A 23,785-nucleotide genomic window follows, 5' to 3' on the forward strand; every position below is an offset into this window, starting at 1 on the left:
GTGTGTGTGTGTGTGTGTGTGTGTGTGTGTGTGTGTTTTAGACAACAAGAGAAAGAGAGAGCGAGAGGGGTAAAGAGAGTTTGCCAGTGACAAGGAAGTCAAATAAAGCGAAGAAAAGCTCCATTTCCCAAGCTAAATGTACCCCTGGGAGGCGTAAGGGAGAGAGAGAGAGAGAGAGAGAGAGAGAGAGAGAGAGAGAGAGAGAGAGGTTATGAACCGACAATACTCCTGCAAGGCTCTAGATTTACAACTACCAAGCCCTAAGAGCTCTGCCATGCTTATTTCTACAGCCAGTTAAAACAAATTGCAGCCATGTTTCAATCACCCACATCCTCTTCTTGCTCATCCGTTCATGCCGGGCTTTTGGCTGCTGTGTTATTTCTCTCTCAGTTAGTACTGAATAAATACTTTACTCTAGTGAGGCAATCTTCATCCACTGGAAAGTCCCCACATGCTGTACATACACCCACACTCTCCCAAACCCCAAGAGCTCTCTCTCCGCTCCCCTCTTTTCATCTCATGTCAACTCTATCTGGGACTTGGAATGATTTAAAAAGGAAATGGACGCAGTTTTCAGAAACTGTTGGCACTTTTGATTTTGTTTATTTGCATTCTGTCAGCAGTGTGCAACTTTTATTTTTGGATACTAACGGGTTAGCTGGATCTTCACTGGCAAAATTAAAGTTAATCTGCTACTCTTATGCTGTTAAATCATTCTTTAAAAAAAAACACTGGAAAACAAGCAGTTGCTTCCATATTGAGTTTCTGACCTATGGAGGCATGGATGAGAGCACAAAAAACGAATAAATACTCCCGCTTTTGTATGTTTGATTGCAAGTTGTGGTAGAAACGTAACCTGATACACTGTTTGATTTGGGTTCAAATGAGAGAGAGCAACGTCGGGCAGAAGGAGCGGGGTGGAGGTAGAGGATGGTTGGGGGCAGGTATGGGGTCACAAGAGTGTCTTTTTCATGTTGCAGATTAGAAGCAGATGTCGGTGGGATTACACCACCAGTGTCATCACTCACCCCTCAGCCCCACCTCCATCCATACACAGTCATAGTACATGCACACACACATTCACATGCAGAGAGGGTTAGAAAAGATTCACTGTGCTCTCAACCGTCCACACAGCTACACAGTAAGTAAGGAACATCAATGGCTGATGTGATGCACTGTGCCACAGCTGAATTAGCCCATTCCAAGTTGAACTGAAGCAAACTGAATTGTATTAAAATACGTTGAGCATGGAAGTCTGATCCTGATGCCTGAACAAATCTTTCAATTTAACCTGTCCTTCAAATAAATAAATCAAATCAATTCAAAAACATGAACAAACCAGAAAGAAAGGGAAACACACACACACACACACACACACACACACACACACACACAGTTCCTTACAGGGAATACTGGAATGTGTTTATTGTGAAGCAGCTGCTGGAATGTGACTTACATGGAAGTGTTTAGCCACCGAATACTGACTTATTGCTTCATGAAAATTCATCTTAATCTAGATTTGTAAATGTGTTGCTTTTTCACTGGTGGATCAGTTTGAAATATTGCCAGGGAGGAATCGATTTCATAGCAGCTCTGACAAAGCATGAAAAGGTTAAAGCTTTTTGTTCTATGCCTGCGGGAGTCTGGTATGAAGGAGAGGAATCTAGTTCATGAATGAAAGAACCAAATACTCACTTTGATCCAAATGAACCAAACACTTGCTCCCTCAATGACACAATGGAATCAGTTCCATTCATGGATAAAGGATCCAAGTCACTCATTCAAATGAGTTGAAATTCATTATAAAAGTGATGGAGATGGTCATAACAATTCCATATATGTGACGGAAAAACTTGTTGTGAATGATTAGCATCTAATGAAGTTGTTAGCACTGGAAACTTTGAAAACTTGGATAATCAGGTTTGTGTGGCTTCCAAAATAAAGGCTTGTCATTTTTTGCCTCAAAATAAAATTAAAAAGCAATTAAATGTGACTTTGGGTGACATCTGATGGCATTATATATTATGTTAATGATAACAGTATTGCTGCATCCCTCTTTAATGTCTCTACGTCATTACACTCATGTCTACAGACCCACCCTGGTCTGACAACTGACCTCAGCGCTATGCACCTCTCAGGGCCTTGAAGTGGTCCTGGCCTTGAGGATAAATGATGTGACTGAGGAGCCGCTGTCTGCAGAGAGCTTATTGGAGCACCTCTGAAGATGCAGAGGGTTGATGGGATCTAATTCTGAGATCATTGGAACCCTAAATGTTCAAATGTGTGTGTCCACATGAGAACATTGGATGTACAGATGTAAGGAAATGCGTATATAATGCAGCAGGCATGGTCTGTTTGGTCCTAGCTGTTTGATGCTGGCAGAGTGGTGTTGTGTAGTGTTGGTACAGAAACAGAAGACAGGAGCCGAGAGGCTCCATGAGAGATAGCTGTGAGGAGTTAAAGCTGAAAGCCACAGTGCTTATTGTTCCTGACAGAAACCACACTGGGGCTGTGAGTATGGTCATATTTGCTGAGAACATCATAATGCATTATTTTGACCACTGCAATCAGCTAGTGAAGCCTGGAAGCCTTTTTTCGGTTGGGGGTCAGAGGTTTTGACCGGATGTCAGAGGTAACTGTGGATCAACTATGACCTTAGGAATTCATAAAGAATTTGTGGTCATATGACTATGGGAGCAGCTTTGCTGAAAAATAAAGAAATATGTTTGTCTACTGTATAAAAATGCATTTAAGTTTGTCACACCAAACAATCACATACATCAAGAAAAATTACAAGAACAGACCATTTTACAAGGGTTTTATCAGGAAGAAGACACAAATGCTTATAAGGGGTGTGTGTGTGTGTGTGTGTGTGTGTGTGTGTGTGTGTGTGTGTGTGTGTGTGTGTGTGTGTGTGTGTGTGTGTGTGTTCTGAGATCACAGAGTGTGGACAGTTGAGGCTCCATTCCAAAGCTGGGAGATTTGGAGGTGCTGCTGCTGTGGCAGACAGACTGGTGGAGATTAAAGAACTTAAGATAGACAGACGTTCAGAGAAGTTCAAAGACTGCAATACAGCAGTTCTTTTTATGAGAAGATGTCTGAAGAATGCAGACCACTGCAGCACTTAACAGTGTTGCAAAAAGATTCATTCAGTCTCTTTTACAGAGTTGAAAAAGTAAACATGTTAGTCAAGGTATACTTCATTCCACAACAAATCAACTTATTTCAATATTTTTGGTATAGCTTGCGTAGTTCTTTATACATAATCTAATTTACTAAAGAAATGTTTCTGGTCTGTTCAGAAAATGTTGATTTTGGAACTCAATGATGCATTAAATGACCAAATGGAGATTACAGCAGCATGAATATCACGCTATTCCTGGCAAGTGTGGGATCAAATCCACCCTGTGTTGTTGTACCTCTTTATCTTTTTTGTTTTCAGCAACAGATGTTAAAACACTTCAACCAACATATAGAGTAATGTACCAAGTTACTCATACAGCACTAGAAGACTAATGGGCACAAAACAGAGACGGTATGGGCATGAGACAACCTAAATGCTGCTCGTCCTGACCTATATTTAGTTTCAAAGGGTAACTCAGTCCCCTCTTATCTCCTCCACTACATGGTGACTGCATGCGAGCTGTGAGTGCTTTCTGAGAACAGCCAAAGAGCACCGAGAGCCCACTCTTGAGTGACTATCTCCATGCTCTTGACCCAGTGGTACAGCACGTAGATTGCCTTAACTTTGGTAACAGATGCACAGAGGCAAAACGCATCTGTTTAAAACTCCTTTTCAAACTTATCAATTTACAGTACATGCGAGTTTTCAAGTCATTTGTTTTGGTTTCTGCTGAGATTTGGATCATGATGGATGTAATTACACTAAGAAAAAGGAAGCACATTGCCCAACTTTAACAAAACATAAATTACAAAATGTACAAATAACTGAAACAAACTGCTAAACAAAGTCCATTATTACTGGCCACCCACAGTTTCACCATTGGTATCAGCACCTCAGGGTGATGTTTAAACTGTCATTTCAGGGGTGCATAACACCAGGGGACCCAACGCTCAACTGTAAAAATCATGTGCATCTTGCAAGGTTCATGCAACACATGTATCACACACCTATAAAGTCCCACAAAAAGGTGATGCTATATCTCATACAGTGTGCATTTATCCATTGTGTTCTTTTATTTGCTCAGGCAGTGTCATACTTTCTTCATATGTGAAGAAAGTATGAAAAACAAAGATCTCTGATGTTCCTTCCTATGAGATATGGGCAGTATTTTACTCTATTATGCGGTTTTAACTGGGTGCTAAAGGTCACTATGGAATAATCAACAGATTGTGGTTGACTTTGAAAATGATTCTTAATATGCATACCAGAATTAAAAAACTGTAGTTTTCAACAAGTCCTGTAAACCATATGACCATATAGGTCGTTTATTCCTACCCTCTTAATACGACCTATAGGAGTGTTTCATGACTTAGTGGTGGCAGGAAATATGACCCACAGGACCGTTTTCCAACCTGTAACGGTCGTGGTTTAAATACGTTGTTAACGTTGTGAAATGTTCGCAGTTTGGTTAGGTTTCGGCAACAAAACCACTAAGTTAAGTTAAAAAAAGATTGTGGTTTGGGTTAAAATCAGTACTTTTGTTACGGTACATCACTTCTGGTTACACACGTGACTCAGAACGTGACATAGTTCCGTTTGTTTCATAAAGTTAATAAAAACTCAATGTTTACTTTTAATTTCAAAACAGGAAATGAACCCCAGTCTTGTGCTTGTTTGACCCATCCACCACCACAACGTGCCTCCTTATGGAGTTTTGGCTCTCTAATCCCGATTTTCCACTGGGGGCGCGTCTTTGCTGCGTTCCGGCTTTGTTCACGTTTTGTTCCATCCTCCGCCGCCGGGAGCGTTTCAGAAGCAGAGTGTCTTGCTGCCCGACTGGCAGATTTTATTGTCTCTCCAAGTACTTTACAGAACAATCCCGTGTTTATTAAGCTAGTATCTACCTTTCACTCCGTGCACTTCCGCAATTAAACTCCATGCATTCTCTTTTTTGGCGTTGTCGTTATAAAAAAGATCTGTGATGTCTTTTGTTTTTCCACCTCCAAAAATGAATCTCGTTATAGAGGCGACGTATACAATATTAAGGGGTGTATTTTGGTAAATTGACTGGATACTCTCGCTGTTTCACTTCCTGCCCGACTGGAACACAGAGCAGCCGCGCCTAGTGGAAAATAGGGGTTATATTTCATTACCTTACTTTCTGCTTTGCTCATGTTATAATTACCACAGCCACTAGAGGGCGACGTCACTATAAAACGTAGATATGGGTAGAATAAACGACTAACAGGGTCGTTTTTGGGGGGAGGACAGTCTCGTAATTTTACATGGATTAATGACTTGGTGGCAAACTGGGGCAAACCTTCAAACTGCCTTAACAGCAGTTATTGTTGCAGCAAAATTCAGCTAAAGGCCATATATTCATGTTTAATTTCTCTTCATTGCCTTGACCTGCACCGGTATCGTAGATTTATAACCCAAATCTGCTCCCTCTGACCTACAATTAAAGTTAATGGAATCACGGAGACAGGGAGTCTTGTGTTTCTATACGTCTCTTAAGTGTGCATGCATGTATGTTTTTCCACATCCTCTCCATCCCCTCTCTTTTCTTTTTACCTTCTCCATGTTACTTTTCAGCAATTGAAATCAAGGTAATGACTGGGCAAGGAAAAAGAATGTTCTTTCAATAGATAATTAGGGAGATTGGTTTACCAGGGCCACTCAAAGCCTATTCAAATGCAGGGCTGAGGCCAGGCCTTGTTGTCTGCTGAGCCCAAAAGGCTCCCAAGAGAGGCATTTGCCTTGGCTTCATTTCTCAAAGCAGGTGCCTGGCAGGTAGTCAATGGAGACGGCCAGTTGAGATATATAAGAGACCCATCCCCCTGGACAAGGGGTCAACATCACAGGTCAGGGGTCATGAGCAGAGGTCACAAGGTCAATGTTTAGCACATAGGATTGGTCAGATGACTGGAAATGCAAGCTGGACAGCCAGCTATCAGTTCTATGACTTGACTGTGTGCAGGAAGTGGAGGTACTACTGTTGTTGATTGATAGCTACCATTTTTATCATCTCTATCGAAATATCTTATCTGGATTTAGCTAACAGCACACTAAATTAAAAGAAAAACGCACCGCATGAGCCTGAGATTGGGTGGGCAGATGAGCCCACCCAAAAATCTGCATCAGCCAAAATCGAATTATGTTTTAACTGACCCACAATGTTAAATATAACAATTTTTCTAAAAGCTAAAAAAGCTGAGGTAATTTAAACCTTTTAATGATTCTTTGTGTAAACTGAAGTGAATGTAGAATTGATTGATTGCTACCATCCTTGGCATTCCTATAGATTTTCTCATCATAACATCAGCTCTGACAGCTTCATTGGAGCATTATTATTTTACATTATATGGGGACTGGTGGTCCTAGTTTACAAATTTGCTCAGAATTCCTCCCCACAACATGAGCGGTGCAGGATTAGAGGTCAGGGGTGATGTGCACTCTAATTTCTAATTAAATCTCAGTGTGGAAAAGTGATCCGTCATTGCCCACGGGCTACCATTGACAAGGGCTCAGCTACCATGGCTTCACACGTAAAGGGATAAACCCCCCCCACCGTCCCTGGACTCCAGCCACCTTGGGCTCCCTGGCTGCACCCCAAGGGAAACACTATATAAATGTCAGTGCACTGAGAAGCTGCTACTAAGGGAGTCAGAGCAATCACACAAGAGGAAAGCACATGGAGTTCTACAGGAGCTTTTTTCACTCTAGTGGTGGTCTTTGGAAATGCAGCAGTGATTTAGAGTCAGATCTTCTTACATAGCATTGGACCTGAGCTTCTGTGATATGTAACTGAAACTCTGTTGGGTTGGCAAAATGTGCACACCCAATCTCTGCTGGGTGTGCATGTACCCATACACATGTAAGGGAATGATTACAGAAGGTACAACAGTATACAAAGAAATCTCAACTTGAACCTTATGTTGTATACACTGTTCAGGTATCTGCAACCCAATTCACCATTAGCATTTGTGGCAATAAGCAGAGCAACATATCCAATATGCATGTCAATTTTTCTCTCTCTAATCAAATAGAAAGCCTGTGAAGTAAATATCTATTTTCTTACAGCCTGGCTGTTTACAACATGAGGGAGCGGCTATATGAACAGCGTGTTGCAAATGAGGAATTTCTTTTAACGTATCGGCCTTGCCAGCATATGTTAGATATAGGAAACCCACAACGTCAGTGGCTCCATATCGGCTGCACAGGTCAAAGGCTAGGGAAGGTCAAAGGTGTCATCCTCCTTTCTCATCATGAAGTGCATTAACATCTTCTCCCTGTCCCGGCTTATCCAGATGGCTGACCAGGCCACAGGACAGATGCCCCATTTTAAAATATCTCAGGGATTCAAAACGCACCATCGAGAATAAATATGGCTCCATCTTTAGGACATCATATTTCAAAAGGAATATGGATACGGGTGAATATAGGGTGCATAAGCCCAGGCTGTGTTTAGCAGGCCTTAATTGATTCTTGGTCCAATTTTAACAGCTTGCTCTCCTCAGTTTGTGTTTTAACTATTAAACTTTTCATTCATGTAAAGTAGGAGGAATGCAGTTAAGGAAAGAAAAGTTAGTTAGTTAGTTAGATTGGAGACTGCATGTCATAAGTGAAAAATCATTAGATTGTATGTGTGAATAGCAAGTACTAAACATCTCACGTTTGACAAACAAGTCAGGAAAAAAAGTGAGATGTTAAGTATTTTTTCCAAGAATAAACTAAAAATAAACATCAAAGAACATAAAATTCAAGGCCATCACATAGTGAGCTAATGTTAGACATTTTTGACCATGATACTGCACCACTGTTGAAATCAGCAGACTAATTAGGCCAGGTTGTTGCTATTGGCAGTAGACCATGATCCGTGTTGAGAAAAAGGCATGGCCCTTACCAGGAGAAGTGACCTCACTTGTGTGCTTAAGTAATTAAATCCCAGGGTCTTGGAGTGCATGTATGGCATTCTTCCACTTTTTGCTGGGTTATGTCACAAGATAGCCACACAGACATGATTGATGTAGTAGAAAAGTTGGCCAATTAGTCGCTTTACAAACTGCAAGAAAAAATATTGAAATATCTCCAAAATTCTACAAGTTAGTCCATCATCAAAACTCATCACTCAGTGTCCCTCTTCAACCAATGAGCACAGCTTATAAAGAGATGAGACCACCTCTCAGAGCCTGTCATTATTTTAACAGCACCAAAACTCTTCCAGGCATGCTTGCAGTCAAACAAATGGAGTCTCTCCAAGCTAAATAGACCAAGGCACCCTGCTGGGAGCTTTGGGTTGGACACACACACACACACACACACACACACACACACACACACACACACACACACACACACACACGCACACACACACGCTACCCTGCCCGGAGACCTCTGACTTGAACCTGCTGCTCTCACTCAGCAACACATAAATCACTGGGCTCTCAGCAGCACTGCTGACCCTCAGTGCCAAGCTGAACTTGACTCCATGGGAATAAAAGTCTGTAACTGGATACAAAAACTAATCCAGGGCAGAGACAATTGCTGGCATACGGATCCCCTAGAGGTGCCGATACCCCCTGTGACGATATTCCGTTTCTGTCATGAGACCTTTGACTTCTGCACTAAGGCAACACAGGCCTGCTAGGTGCTACTGGTCAGAGAACAGAGAGACAGGGAGAATGAGTGAGGACATGAGGGAAAGGGGGTGATGAAGAGAGAACCTGTCAAGTTGCTGCCATTCTTGGTCTTGCCATATGTTTCTCTAAATATGCGGGAGATGGTGCACTTTTTACTGCTTTATACTGTATTTGAAGGCTATGGTTATTTTGTAATTTTGTTACATATCAAACTAACCGGGGGACCATGTTGGAAAAAAGTGTTTCTCGCTTTTACATGTTATCCCTTGGATACCCCCCACCCTTGTTGTCTTTCTATATCCATAAATAAACCAAACCAAAACCAACAGTACAGGAAGTTGTTACAATTGTTACAAAACTCCACCCCAACCAGCTACAATATTGATGCATCTGTAATCATAATCAACACTCTGGATGGATCTACACTGCATAGTGAGTCATTTTACTATAAAAAAAATTGAATGCAGGACTTGCACAATATTATTACATGGTGGTATAGGTTTGAGTAAATAAACAGAACGTGTCTTCCAACACCACAAACACACAATTCATGTTTTTTTTGAAAGCACAGAAACAAACATGGAAACAAGGGAATCTAATACCAGTTTAATTGCACAACATGAAATCACATAAATAGCTGCTACAACATGTCACACATTAGCATATGCACCTGAAACTCTCTCCATAAAAATGTCAACATCACTGTATCTCCTAGAATAAAAACATGTTCATTTGTTAACCCCAATTGCTCACAGTGATTAATGAAAGTTAGAGTAGGCAAGAAGTGAATGCTGCCTTTGTCATGGTCCCTGAGATTTATGAAGCTATAATGAAATACAAAACTTTATTTGGACTTCTCAGTTTCCCTTTGTTGCCCTGTTAGTCTAGTTAAGCTGTTGACAAGCCAGCACAGCAAAGCACTAATAACACCCTGCTGTAAATAATCCAACGGCGTGTCCTGCAATGTGGCAACCTCCCCACCACTCCCCAACTGTCTAACTGCGCTGCTGCAGCGTGCTTCAAGACTCCATCCCAGCCCCCAGTCACAGCTACAGGCCTGACACCAGCTCCAGTAATACAGGAATGCCTCTGTTCTCCTGTCCTGATAGAGAGGCCACTGTGATAACATCAGGCACCAGGGCCTGCACAGCCACAGGGCTCCAAGACACACTTTTATGACTTAAGTATCTGGGACTGATATCTGCAGCCATCAGCTCAATACACCCCTACGCCATCGCATACTTAGGCACACTCGCCTCGTGCACATGGACACACAACCTCACTATTTATTCTACCTCCCATAATTTGTTGTACACACACACAACTGAACTTCTTTATTCTGTGGGCCACATTTAATCTTTGTCAACTAGTATTCAATTAGCTACAACTTGTAAAATTACCCCTACTCCTAAACACTTAAACCTGACCTAGTAACTTAACTATAATCATAAACCTGAGCCCGCCTAACTGTAACATGAGACAAAATGCTAAATTGTAAACGTGGTAACTCTAAACTTAAAGATAACTTTGCTAATGTAAGGACCAAAAGATAAAACAAAATGTGGTCCTCACATAGATAATGTATAAAAACAGGCACAAGATGATCAGTCTAAATCAAACAGACTTCAAACTGAGTGTACCAGAGCCATATCACTGGGAGACAGAGGAAAACAGCAGGGAATCTCCTGATAACACTGACCTTTCTTTACAATGTCTGTCTGATTAGGATCCATGCTCACTGAATACAGTCAAATAATTAGGTTTTTCATTCACCTACTTAATGCTTTTAGTAGCACAACCAAGTTGTATTTGTCCTTTTACTAATTCAGAAGTATGCATCTATTCACCTTTCATTTTCATGAAGTAGGATTCTACTATATAACAAATAACTTTTGGGGGGTATTTTGAAGAAGAAGACATACTTTATTAATCATGCAAGGGAAAATTACATTTGTACACTTTGTTGGTGTTACACATTACACACAGGCCGGAAATACACACACATGCACAAACAGGACCTTATACATGCACTAATGGAGAGATGTCAGAGTGAGGGGGCTGCCGATTAAAGGCGCACCGAGCAGTTGGGGGTTTGGTGCCTTGCTCAAGGACACCTTGGCAGTGACCAGTAGGTGAACTGGTACCTCTCCAGCTATCAGTCCACACTGCGTACTTGGTCCGAACAGGGACTTGAGCCGGCGTCCCTCCATTTACCAAGCCCTACGGACTGAGCTACTGCCACCCCCAATGTGATAAAACATTCTAAACTCAAGGTCTACTTATTACCTTTTTCAAGAGCTTCAGTCAGTATGGGCCATGGCCTTCTTCAGCAAACACAATACAACCTACTTGAGTGATCAAGATATAATAAAAACATTACCCAGATGTATGAGCCTTTTTCTAGGTACATACACTTTGTTGATGCACACATGATGGGATTTCCAGATACATTTGAAAGAGGCCAAAGTCAGAATCTAGAGATTATGATGGCTATGATTTGGGGCGAAATGGACTTCATACAACAGCTGCCATAAAAATGTCTATAAAAACAAGTGTGAATTTTGAATACTTTCATCTTACACAATTCATATATAATTCTGACAAGTTTAATGCATGAACGTTATTTTTTTACAGGCTCAGATTTTAGGGATATAGACAGATGAAAGAAGAAATGGTAACTCAAAATAAAAAAGTTCTTTATCACAAACTAAGCATTCTGACAGCTTTACTATACTGTATTATACTGTCTGATCTATCCAGTTAAATGTAAAATGTCGCCCAAAGCACCACTGTCACTGCTGTCAGAGTGTGGAGACACCGCAGCTACCCTTTACTCCTCTTTGACCTAAGAAAAGGCAGTGTTTGCCTTTTGATGGACAGCGACTTCACTCTTTCACATTGATGGTCAGTCACACAAACAAAAAGAGGGATGAGATGAGTTTCTCAGGGGAGTGAGGATAATAAAATCAGGGTGTCTGTGTGTCGTAAGCGGGGGCCATATTTGATGCTCTAACAGAATGAAGGTCTTTGGCGGCCCGGCCTGGCAGTCTTTTAGCTAAAGCAAGCAGATTTCTTTGAAGCCTGGCCACCTTGGCTGAAGAGCCATTACTCCCGGGTTTTTCTATACATTAACCATGCTACAGCAGCACAAGTGCATTACAGGCTGCCGCCCCAGAAGGGACCAATTGTACTCCCTCTTGTTAAATATTACCCCAACAGAGCTTTTGATTTTATTGTCATTTTTTTCTCTCCCCATAGCGCTTATCCTCCTCCCCTCCCCCGATCAGATTAGGATCGATTGCTGCATGGCAGAGCTGGCCCAGACATGAGGACCAGAACAACGCTACAGCGTGATTGTGCTCCTCAGACCCCGCCTTGGAGACTATTCAGGCGACTAAATAGAATGATTTGCCCTTAGATGTCAAATTTCCTCCGAGACAAGGATGTCAATACCAATTAGATTGTCTGCAGTTGCCTTAGTTACGCCAGCCTGCCCCACACAGCCACCCCAGCCTCTTTTCCTCTAAAGATACACTCGCTCTCTTTTAACATCTCACTCACATCTCTCTTTTTTGTAGGCAGAGTGGTGGTCTCGGCACCAAGCCTTTAGCCTCAAATCAGTTTTATGGCTGGTGCTGTGCAGACATTAGGCTTACTCCATTAGCCTCTCTGAAAGAGATGGCCTGAGGGGATACTGAGGGGCCAAGATGTGACTGGGTAGGCGCGCGCGTGTGTGCGTGCATGCGTGCATGCGTGCATGCTGAAAGGGTGAAGAGGTAACATTGTCTTACAGAGTCTTTTGGCATCTCCTTAAAGGTCAATGTCTGCTGGTTCGAGGAGGCAAAGCCCACTGGAGCAAGAACATAAACAAGAAAGAGAAGTGGGCAGAAAATGGATTAATGAACAAATGTAATTAGGAGAAAGGGTGGATGGGGAGAGTGGGAGAGAGGACTCTGTCTCCACTTAGTATCGTAGCTCCTGCAGGCGCTTAAGTGCTAACATGACAAACAGATGTGGCCATGGCTGGCCAGACATAGGGCTGCACACACACCAGCGTACAAATACACCTACAAATACACAAATGCACATACTGACACTCTTTCGCCATCTCTTTCTTAGCTTCCTGAAAATGGACTTCAAGCTCACTGTGCACAAAATGCAGTAAAATAGCATTTGGCTTGTACAATTCCAACTGATTTATGACAAAATGTTCATACATACATACTTGGACAAGCTCAAACCAAACAGGACAATCATGTGTAAGCAAGAAATTCAGCAGCAGAGGAAAAGTTAAATTAAAGCTACAACTGCTCCAGTATGTACAGTAGAAAACATTCTTACGGACCATTGAGCATCAATACGGATACCTTTGGGAACTAACTTATACACAGCTTGCTTCCTTTTTTGCAAAATAACATCTCATCTCTGCAACGGTGGTAAGTGATAGCAAAACGTTACTATAAGTTATAGATTTGACACGTTTTTTTCTCACACGAAATTCCTGAAAGGACAATCATTACAAGATTGAGAAACAGATGTTCATTACTACTGCTATACAGCAGAACAATATATATTTTTTATATATTTTTTCAGCCTTTGATCTGTCACGTCTGTCTGGTGATCAGCAGTGTTCTTTACTCAGCTGTCCACCAGTTATAGCTTAAGTGTCTCTGTGAAGTCACCTTGTCTGAATTTCAGCATTAAACTGTTGTTTGTGTGTTGTTAAGTGCATAAAGGGTATTTTGCTTCAACTGACATTCATTTAGGGGAAAGTTTTCTCACAGCTCTCACAGCTATTTTTACAATAAATATGTGTTATGGGCCACATTGAGTGATTAATAACTTCCTCCTGTTTAGTTTACATTGTTATTCCTACAGGAATATGAAACCTTATACTTTCTTTTCCAGGTTTCAATTAGCATCTAAAGACACTACTGCAATTGACTAAATCAATACCTTCCCAGAAAGCACCCAAATAAGCATGAGATGTAATCAGGTCTGTTTTCAGTTCTGTCGTTAGTTTACCATAAATACAAGGGGACTTGAGAGCATCATATCCTACAATAATTTGAAATTTAAATACTATTTCATGGTTTCAAGCAGTATGAATCACTGTTTGAAATGTTTGAGATACAGACAAAAAAATGACTTCACCATTTGTAATGCAACCCACTTTTAGGCACATTCTTTCCCTCAATTTCATGTCAAAGGCACACTATGCACAACCAGCAGACATATGTCAGCCATGACCAGGGTTGTGAATCTCTTTCTTTCAATCCCTTTTCCCCTGTTCTTTTTTAAGGGAGAACAACACTACAAAATCAATTCAGCAGTGAGGAATGGAAACAGGACTTGCATTTTGAAGTTGGTTTAACCTTGCAGTGACACCTATTGCAGATGCTTTGAAATGGTTGAGAAGAATAGTTTCCGCATGGTGGGATCTGCAATTAGGCGGCACATCTGCACCAGCAGCAGCACCCCAGCATCCCCTCGACCTCCGAATCTGGCATGCTCAGAGCCCACTGTTGGTTGGTAGCCAACACAAACAGTTCCCGTTGCATAAATGTGAATAATTATATGAGATGAATTTCAACTGTGAATATTTCAAGAGCGCCGTGCATTTGATTTTCCAATTGCTAAAAGAAGGGACCATTCAAGGGAGCGAGAGAGACACGGATACAAGTGACAGGACACGTTGAGCGAAGTGAAGAGACAAAGAAGGATACACAGAGAACGATGAAAGAAGGGGAGGAGAGATAGTGACAGCCATGAGACAGAAATTTACAACAAGATCATCAATTAACCACTCCAATCACAATGGATCAAGCCATTAAATGTGCATTTCTTCCAAACGACCTCCCGACTGACAACAACTACAGATCATGAGCTTCGATTGATGGCTGTTGGAACACTATGCAGTCCCAAAGTCTGAGAAGTTCACTGTTTGTCCGTTAATTCGGCACATACAGTCAGGAACAAAACAAATGTCTGCCCTCTCAATTTACATACGTCTCATTAAATGCAATCCAGTTATTTCAAGCTACAAGACTAATGTCTTGTGCTCTCAACTTGGCATGTTTACCTTGCTCTCGTTTTTCTTGTGCTGAATAGGCACAGAATGTGACCATTAAATATATTGCTGATGGAGAGACAAGGGGAGGGAGACATCAATATTAAAGTGAACTGGAGTTACTGCCGGCGTCATCTCCAGGTTAAAGAATATATAATTAATTTACACTCAAAGTTATGAATATAAGCATGTGACATAACATTAATGTTTACTCAAATATTAGAATACACCAATGCTCTGTGAGATCAAATGTTGTGATTGGTAATTCTTTAACATACGCTTATCTCTCTAAATCTATTCAAAGTTGTGGAAAGCAGCTATTCACTTCCATTACCATTGCAATTAGCCTCTGTGTAATGAAAAAAACATGTGAAACAAAAGGACCTTAGGACATGGCATACTCTATAAAATCTTACTTTCAGCACCTCTGAAAATTAGACCTGAAGTCCCCCCCAGAGGGGCTATTAGACGATAAATCCCTGTCATTGTCATTGACCAGGTTCTGCCCTCTGCTTGCTCATGACTGACGTCCCAGCCTCTTTGAAGTCCCTCGCCACAACAACACCAGCACCACTTCATCTCCTCTAGAAAGACATAATGTGAGGTGCCCTTAGTAGGACACCAGAAAAGAACAGGCAAAGGTTTAAGGGAGGAAAGGGGACCCACAACATTCAAAATAAGCCAGTTTTTGGATGTTTGTGTCCCATGTTAACATGTGGAGACATGCCGGGCTGTGGGCCTGCATTAATGATAGGCAAAGGGAATGTTGTGTGATAGGCCGCGGCACATACACACACTTACCCGGGCACATGTGCTAGCAATAAGTTAGCCTCACTGCCACTCTGGTCAGACAAACAGATGGAACTGGGCTGAGGCTCTGTTGCTGAGATGGGAATATTTCCCATTTCAACAATAAAAAGAAAAAGAAGCATGAGAAAAGAATTGTCTGCTGTTGTTGGGTTAAATCGAGTTACTTCTGCTAATTTATTCAGCAACAGAGCACTTTTCCTTTTTTATGCTGGTAAAACTAACAGGTATTCAACTTGTAAAATTTCTCCAAATATGTAGTAGCTGGTGATACGACACATCTTTTTACCTTATGATTTTGTTTTACACAACATTTTAAGAAAATACACAGTATAGTGTTGTACTGTTGCTCTCGAGACATTTTATCTGATCATTGATGGTTTCACTAAAGGAAAAAAACTGCACTTTGAACCACAGGATTGCAATGATTAAAGTCAGTTAATTAAAGTTTCAAAATTATTTATGGTCTTGTATAGGCCTAATAAATGCATTTTCTTATTCCAAAAATTGGAAAAAGTAGAATAAAATAAATCAGAATTTCTTTTGGCAATAAAACTTCTCATGCAGTAGAATAATGGTCATGTCACTGTGTACCATCAAGTATCATTACCACAGTGCTCACGATTGAAAATACTTTTTGTCTGGTGGAGGACTACAATGATGGGTACTTCTAGGTTAATATTTAACTCAGATATCTTCAAAAAGGGCTGCTTATTAAATCGTAATGCTATTTTTATGGACATTATGACAATTTAAAATTAATTATGCTATTTGACTAAAATGTGTGTCTTCTCAGCAAAAGTGTACCACTCTAGCCAATAGAAAGATCACTCCAGCACAAGGTTATATTTTTTTGTATACCATTAATATAATCTGTCCTTTCTGTATTATCATTTTGACAGTTATTCATAGTGTAAAAAAGTATAATAGTACATATTTAGCAAGACATGAAAGAACAATTTCCATGTTATTTATGTTGTAAGCAGTGGTGGAATATAACTAAGTACATTGACTCAAGTACTGTACTAATACAAATTTAAGGTACTTGTACTTTACTTAAATCTTTTCTTTTCTTTCCACTTTCTGCTTCTACTCCACTGCATTTCAGAGGGAAATATTGTACTTTTTACTCCACTACATTAATCTGACTGATTTAGTTACTAGTTACTTTACCAATTAAGATTTTTGCACACAAAACATGTGTGGTTTGTAAAATATTATGTTTTATTATAAATTAAACTATCCAACAATATATAGACCTGCAAGTAGGCCTACAGATAAAATGATTAGCTAAATAAACACCTAGATGATTGACAGAACTGTTTTGATCGTTTACAGTTTCTAAAACATTTTCTAAGGATTTTTCTGCATTGAGTAAACCTTTATATACGTGCGCCTGCTTTGCCAACTGAGCTAACCCGGCAACTACTTACATATTTTTACTTAAGTAGCATTTTCAATGCAGGACTTTTACTTGTAACAGAGTATTTTACAGTGTGGTATTAGTACTTTTACTTAAAGTAAAGGATCTGAAAACTTCTTCCACCACTGGTTGTAAGCAGTATTTGCAAATTAACTAATAGTAATTGCCTTAACAACTGACTTTGTGGCTGGAATAAATAAAATACTTTGATACTTATACTAATAATAATACTTATAATTTGTTAGACTTGTTGTGTTAAGTGTTTAGAAGAGGCATTCAGAGCTGCACTGGGATTGCATTTGTGTGTTTGGTTGTGTGTTTTGATTGTATCACAGTATATAACAGCAGTGCATTTCAGAGACACTTCAGAGTAATTAGGGATCAGTAAACAGCAGTTACAGTACATACATTGTTGTGCAACTCAAATCTCCATCATGGAAGTATCGCTCCTGGGCATTCAGCAAAGCATGCAGGATACATACTGAAAGTGAATTATGTCAACAGTGAAGAAAAGACCGTTCATAGATATTAGCCTTTCAAAAGAGACAAGAAAGAAACTCTACAATTATCAAAGGAGCAAAGAGAGGAAAGGGGGAAGAGCGTGAGGAGGGTAAATGGAAACATAAAGACTGCATGGAATGCTCTTGCGTGAACTGTAAATGAACCCCTAAACCCCAATCTCCACCTGACAAAATCTGTTCTTTGCCCTGACACACAACCACAAAGAGCCTTGCAGCCAGCATGCAGGAATGCCATATTAAGATCACAATTGCCTCTCTTGAAATAAATATTTCCATCCCAGGAGAGGCTGCGGAAATATTATACAATCCAATAATTGAGGATCCTTATGCACTCAATATTTTATCATCCTGCTTTCTGTGATTGTTTTATACAAATGTATACATTAAGGTCTCAAAAGGGAAGGGTTTGAGATTAGGGTGCGCTTATTTTAAAAAACAACAAGAGGATAAAAACATGACTCAAGAACAAAGACATACAAATGACTTGTCTGGGATATTCCTCACAATGGCATGTTTTTCATTCTAAGTTTGAACTTAATTACCCAAACATTCAGCCAAGAAAAAAAAAAGTTGTAACATTTTGTGATGGTCTAACAACATCAAGTTTAACACCTCTCCAGTGTGAAACCGCACTATAGGCTTTGTGAACTCTCCTCAGCTGTCATCAGTGACACACCGCATTTAAACTGTGACTGAACTGACGTAATGATAACCACAGTTGCTTGGTTAGAATGGTATTTAAGCAGCCTAATGCCCTGTTTGTTTTCCTATGTGCTCTCCCAGTGGTGCTCTCAATCTACTGAGGGTGTGTTGAGTGCTGTGATTGGTGTTTTTGTCTGTGTGTGTACGTTCAGAGACACTCCCTCTCCAAAGCTGGGCAGGTTATGTGTGTGTGTGTGTGTGTGTGTGTGTGTGTGTGTGTGTGTCCCCTTCATTCAGTCACTCACTTTCCCTCACTCGTTCTTTTCTTTCCCTTTCTACTTCCCCTCTTGTTCTTCCTCCTCCTCCTCCTCTTCCTCCTCCTCCCCCCCCCGCCACTGGGGCTGTATGCATTCCTGCCAGGAGGGGCGGAGGTGTCTGTGATCCAGGCTCGATGGCCTCCCCTCCATGTTACCCTCCCTCCTGTTCACCCTCACCTCCTCTCTGGGAAAATGGGTGCACCCTCCTCCCTGGCAGGGCACCGGCTCCCCTTTGAGTGTGCTGCCAGCCGTGGCAGCAGAGACTTAACATGATTTGTTTGTCTGCTGCTGCGTGTTTGCACCAAACTCCAGCGCCAACCCCCATTACTCCTGCCAGAGATCCAGAGGGCTGGTTAGCTGGTACAGATCAGGAGTGAGGCTCCTGGAGGCAGGGAGCGGAGGGTTAAAGGGGTGTTAAAGATGGTGAGGTAGGGAAGGTGGGGGACGTAGGGAGAGATCAGGGTTAAAATGAGTTTGGAATATGATCCACTGGCTGGAAACATTTCTTGAAAATAAGTCGGGCTGCAATGGGCTGGACTCCGCATATGTGAGATAACAGGAAAGCATTCACATACATACACAAAACTCTTTCACTAATCACTCAGTTAGCAAAGATTGAGGGTTTTCCCATTCTTTTCTTTTTTCCCCTGGTGTTTTGTAATTGGCTTGCTTTCTGGTGCAGTGGCAGACAGCAGGCACAGCAGTGGCTGCCCAGTCGGCCTATTGATCTTTCATCAGCGCATAGAGTTAAAACTGAAGGCATGAGGGAGAGGCAGCCCCTCTTTTTATGGCAACCCGCTGGAGCCTGCCTAGGATTGTTCCCCGTTTCCTCAGATTGTTTTTCATTTAGTCAGGGTGCAGCGCTGTGCCACTCTGAGGAGGTGAGGTGAAGTGTCACAGACATTTAGGAGAGCACGTAACCGCTACGGTCTGGCTAGGTGGATACCATTGTATAGCAGGGCTCGTTTGCTGATAACATTTTAGTTTCTCTGTGTGTGTGTGTGTGTGTGTGTGTGTGTGTGTGTGTGTGTGTGTGTGTGTGTGTGTGTGTGTGTGTGTGTGTGTGTTTTGTCTTAAAGTGTGTTATGAGTGTATGGTGTATCTCCTTGGTATATTTCTCCCTGTTATTAAATTACCGATAGGCCTACGATTAGGAAGGTGTTGGTGGCAGCCTAATAAGTAATTACTGTAAATACATATGAATGTGTATTTTGAGTGGGAAGTGTATAGCAGAAATATTTCTTGCCTTAAAGCTTGGCAATAAACTCAGTTGACAAACAGCAGCACCACTAATTTAGCGTAAGAGATACATTAAACTGTTGCACTTGATAATATTTCTCCATGGACTCCCAGACTATTAATCAAAACCATTTTACATTAAGAAAAAGTAGCAAGAGCTCTTAACGCAAATCAAATGTCACTTAAGGGGCTAAAATTACCTTCATCAATTTGCATGAAAGCCATGGTAGTGGTCAAGACATCCATGTGACATCCAATCAGAGGGTCTATCAGTATATGGGTGTGGTCCGTTGTATCCTCAACAGTATTCCACTGATGCGAGCTCCGGCGCTGTGCTGCAGCAGTCGTGCAGGCCCTGAACTTGGTCATCTAACTGATATGTGATATTAGGATCCTTCTTCGAGGCAGCTCCACAGGGATCTGGTCAGAGAGGGAGAGAGAAAAACAGACTTCAGATCAGCAGATCAGTTTTCACTGGACCTTGAATATTTCATGTAAGGAGTCTTGCAGCAGACACATAGATGGGCTAAATAACCATGTCCAGTCACACACATACACCTAATTGTGCATGCTTACAAATATACACACATGGCCAGATCACACTGGAAATTTTTACTTATTTGTACAAAAATAAATGTCATGTTTTTCACCTGATTTCAACAAACCAAAAGGAGTGGACCATGTTGGCTAAATCCGGATGTCCCCAACTTTATCTTCCAAACTGAGCAAAAAAATTACCCTAATTGTGTCCCTAAATGTGAAAATACAAATTAATTGTAATGCTAGAAAAAATAAGGCTGTTTCTGTTCGTAATGTCTGACAAGAACATTTCCGTGAGAAGATGTTGCACAGGCACACAGACACACATTTCACCCTAAGGGCTGGGTTAGGGGAATCATGTCTGGATCATGTTTCTAGTCCCAGCGAACATGTGGTCAAAGTAAGGCTGTGAAACTGCCTCAGCCCTGGACCTAGAAGTAGACAGAGGAAAACATGCTCAAAAAGCCTGTTTATATGCACAGTAGAGAGATATACGTGTGTTCATAAGGGGACTTATTTGTTCATTTGTTTATTTATTCTATTGATTTGTCCTTCAACATTGAAGTCTCACTAAATGGTGCAAGATCATAAAACTTTAGAAAATAAATGTCAGATAATTCTAAAGAAAAACTTAAATTATGCCCTGTGTAAAATGGACAATACATCTATCCAGAGTATTAGCCCTAACAATGCAACGGGATGACTAGCTGTTGCAGCAATAACCCACACCTGACCCCAAACCTTCACCCACAGAAAGGATGTTGTTTCACCGACCGTCTTCAAATACTTTCCTCTCGGAAAGACATCAGTGAAACCAGAGCTTGTCAGACCCTGTATTTGTTTATTAAGTACGCTCTTGGACTGGCTTACTCCCAAGATGGCTGTAACTGAGAGTTTTGTTCATGTAGGCATTAGGGCTGGCTATCAGTGGTGAATTATTTATTGAAAAAAATCTTCCCGTCCTTGACGGATGAGAGAATATGTAGGGCTGCTCACTGCCATATATTAAAGAAATGATGAAACATTCAAGCGCTGCACACAAAATCTATATAATACTGACAGTGAAAGTGTGGTTATAGTAATACAGTGACATAAATATAATTGGGAATACTTCTGCCACATCACTTATTTAGTATTTCAATATCCAGAAAAAACAATCAGATTTAAAACAAACATTTTATACAATTTTATGTATAAGCATTACAAATTGAAATTGTTAAGTTAAATTAACTCTTTATATGTCATGTTCTGTGCCTTTACAAACACCTAATTTTTTCTTAACTGTCCCAAAGCTGTGTCAGCCTGTTAGTGCCTCCTTTAAATGTGAGAATGGTGTATTGGTTTTAAATGCTATCTTCTAGAATAAATATGAAAACAGTGTATATATTCCCTCCGACAGGAACATCAGGGATTCCACAGGGAAGAAGCTGTGGTTGCAAAACGTGCTGATACCGTAGGACCCCCAACCCCTGTTGTTTTTAGCAATGATAAAATACAATAAAAAAGGGCACAAGTCACACAAAATCAGACAACTAGAAAGCCAGTTACCATGGATATTTCTCCTGCTAGATTTAAATCACAATGATTGGTTCAAATCGGAATATATCTCATTTGGTAATTTTCTCAGCCCGCTTTATTATGTTAGTTTTTATAGTCTGCAGCAGTGAAAGAAAAAGAGACAGGCAGAGGGGCCTGGCTATTGTCATTCAATGGCCGAGCCATTTTGGAAACCACCGCTCTCGATTTGCTCCTGCTACCTCCCTCTCTTTATTCCCTTATGGCTGCACTAGATGGAAGGCTTCCTTTTATAATTTCCAAGTTGCACATACGCCACCGACCCCCCCTCCTCCTCCACAGAATAACATACACATGTCAAAGGCTGAGTTGAATGTTTGAATGAGTCGATGAAAGACGTAAAAAATGATGAGGGACTGTTAGCTTTCAATGGAATCTGCAACAGGATGTATCTATATTGATAAAACTATTTAACCCTTATTTAAAATTTTACAACAAAAAACAAGTTGGGTTCTCTCAGGATAATTTACCACTAGAGACGTCTATATATTGTTTAAAGCAAAAAGCTGCTCCATTAGCAGAGGGGACTAATAATTGTGATCTATGCCTGCTCACTCAGCAAATAATCAATCACACTTATTTAGTGTGCTTAAACTGGGATTTTGCTTATACAAACCATTGTCGTACACATAAGGGGAAACTTTTAAATCAGTGTTATTTAATGTCCAGGTGACATTAAATAAAATAAAACTTTTTGTGGGATATAATGTTAGTTACCATGGCATATGGGTGCTTTTGTACGCTCCAGATCTAATTTGACTAAAATCACTGTGGCCCTGTGACCCAGGCTCATCCAAACACTCTCACATTGTCACACAAAGAGCCACTAAAAGGGGGCCCATGACCCATTTTGTGTCTTGGCCCATATTTCAAGAATAAAGACAAACATTGCTATCAGTGAGTCAGCATCTTCACTGAAAAAAACCCACCAGAGATCAGAGGAAAAAGAGTGCAGTGCACAGCAGTAGAAGAGATTAACAGCACAAGACAACTGAAGAAAGAAGAAAACTCTGCGTAAAATCCAGGATATTCTAGAGGACATGTGGATGCTGACAGCCTGATAACTTGAGCAATTGCGGACCTGATTTAGAACTACCTGCATGTTAAGACTTTAATTTGTGGAAATCAGGCAGGATCTCCACAGTGCCACTCTCACACAGAGGGAGGTTATCCTCATCAATAGGACATGTAATTCACTAACCACTGGATACCCTGCCTGTTTTCAGGTCAACGAAGTAACCACTGAAGTGATGTGCCAGTGTGTGCATGTAAATTGTGTATCAATGTGTGTGTGTGTGTGTGTGTGTGTGTGTGTGTGTGTGTGTGTGTGTGTGTGTGTGTGTGTGTGTGTGTGTGTGTGTGTGTGAAAGAGAGATGGAAGGACAGCAAAAGACAAACGTGTGCCTGGGAGAGAAAAACAGAGATTGATATTTGCATGTAACTTTTTCACGTGTGTGTGTGTGTGTGTGTGTGTGTGTGTGTGTGTGTGTGTGTGTGTGTGTGTGTGTGTGTGTGTGTGTGTGTGTGTGTGTGTGTGTGTGTGTGTGTGTGTCCTTGCAACTGAGAAGTGCTTTTGGGGAAATTTCTATTTTAACCCAATGTGAAATGGTATGAAATATGCTGTCACCTTCAAATTTTTATTTTTAAAGTTCTGTGGCTAAGTTCTCATTGGTGTCCTGCTGAATATTTGTCCACACCTTTTTGTCTTTATTTTCACACTTGAATCAAAGCTCATTATTTGGCAACACACACTCTGCACTCTGTAGAGTTATTTTTATCCCACTCTTGGTAGAGTGGACCATTTTACACTTGTGCTGTACTGTTCAGAAATAGAAGGGAACAATAATTTAACAAATCAGTTATCAGAGGCTGGAACTAATAGGTG

The 23,785-nt window shown here is 40.8% G+C and overlaps 1 long non-coding RNA gene across 1 annotated transcript in view; it reads right to left on the minus strand.

Annotated features, from left to right (window-relative positions):
- The window catches only part of LOC144531798 (uncharacterized), a 51,418-nt gene that overhangs the window by 17,322 nt on the left and 10,311 nt on the right, over positions 1-23,785 (minus strand). Inside the window, exon 2 of the long non-coding RNA XR_013503257.1 lies at positions 19,986-20,205. This is a non-coding gene — a long non-coding RNA (uncharacterized LOC144531798). The remainder of the gene's footprint in view (positions 1-19,985; positions 20,206-23,785) is intronic.

Source organism: Sander vitreus, chromosome 16 (genome assembly GCF_031162955.1).
Source record: "Sander vitreus isolate 19-12246 chromosome 16, sanVit1, whole genome shotgun sequence".
NCBI lineage: Eukaryota > Metazoa > Chordata > Actinopteri > Perciformes > Percidae > Sander > Sander vitreus.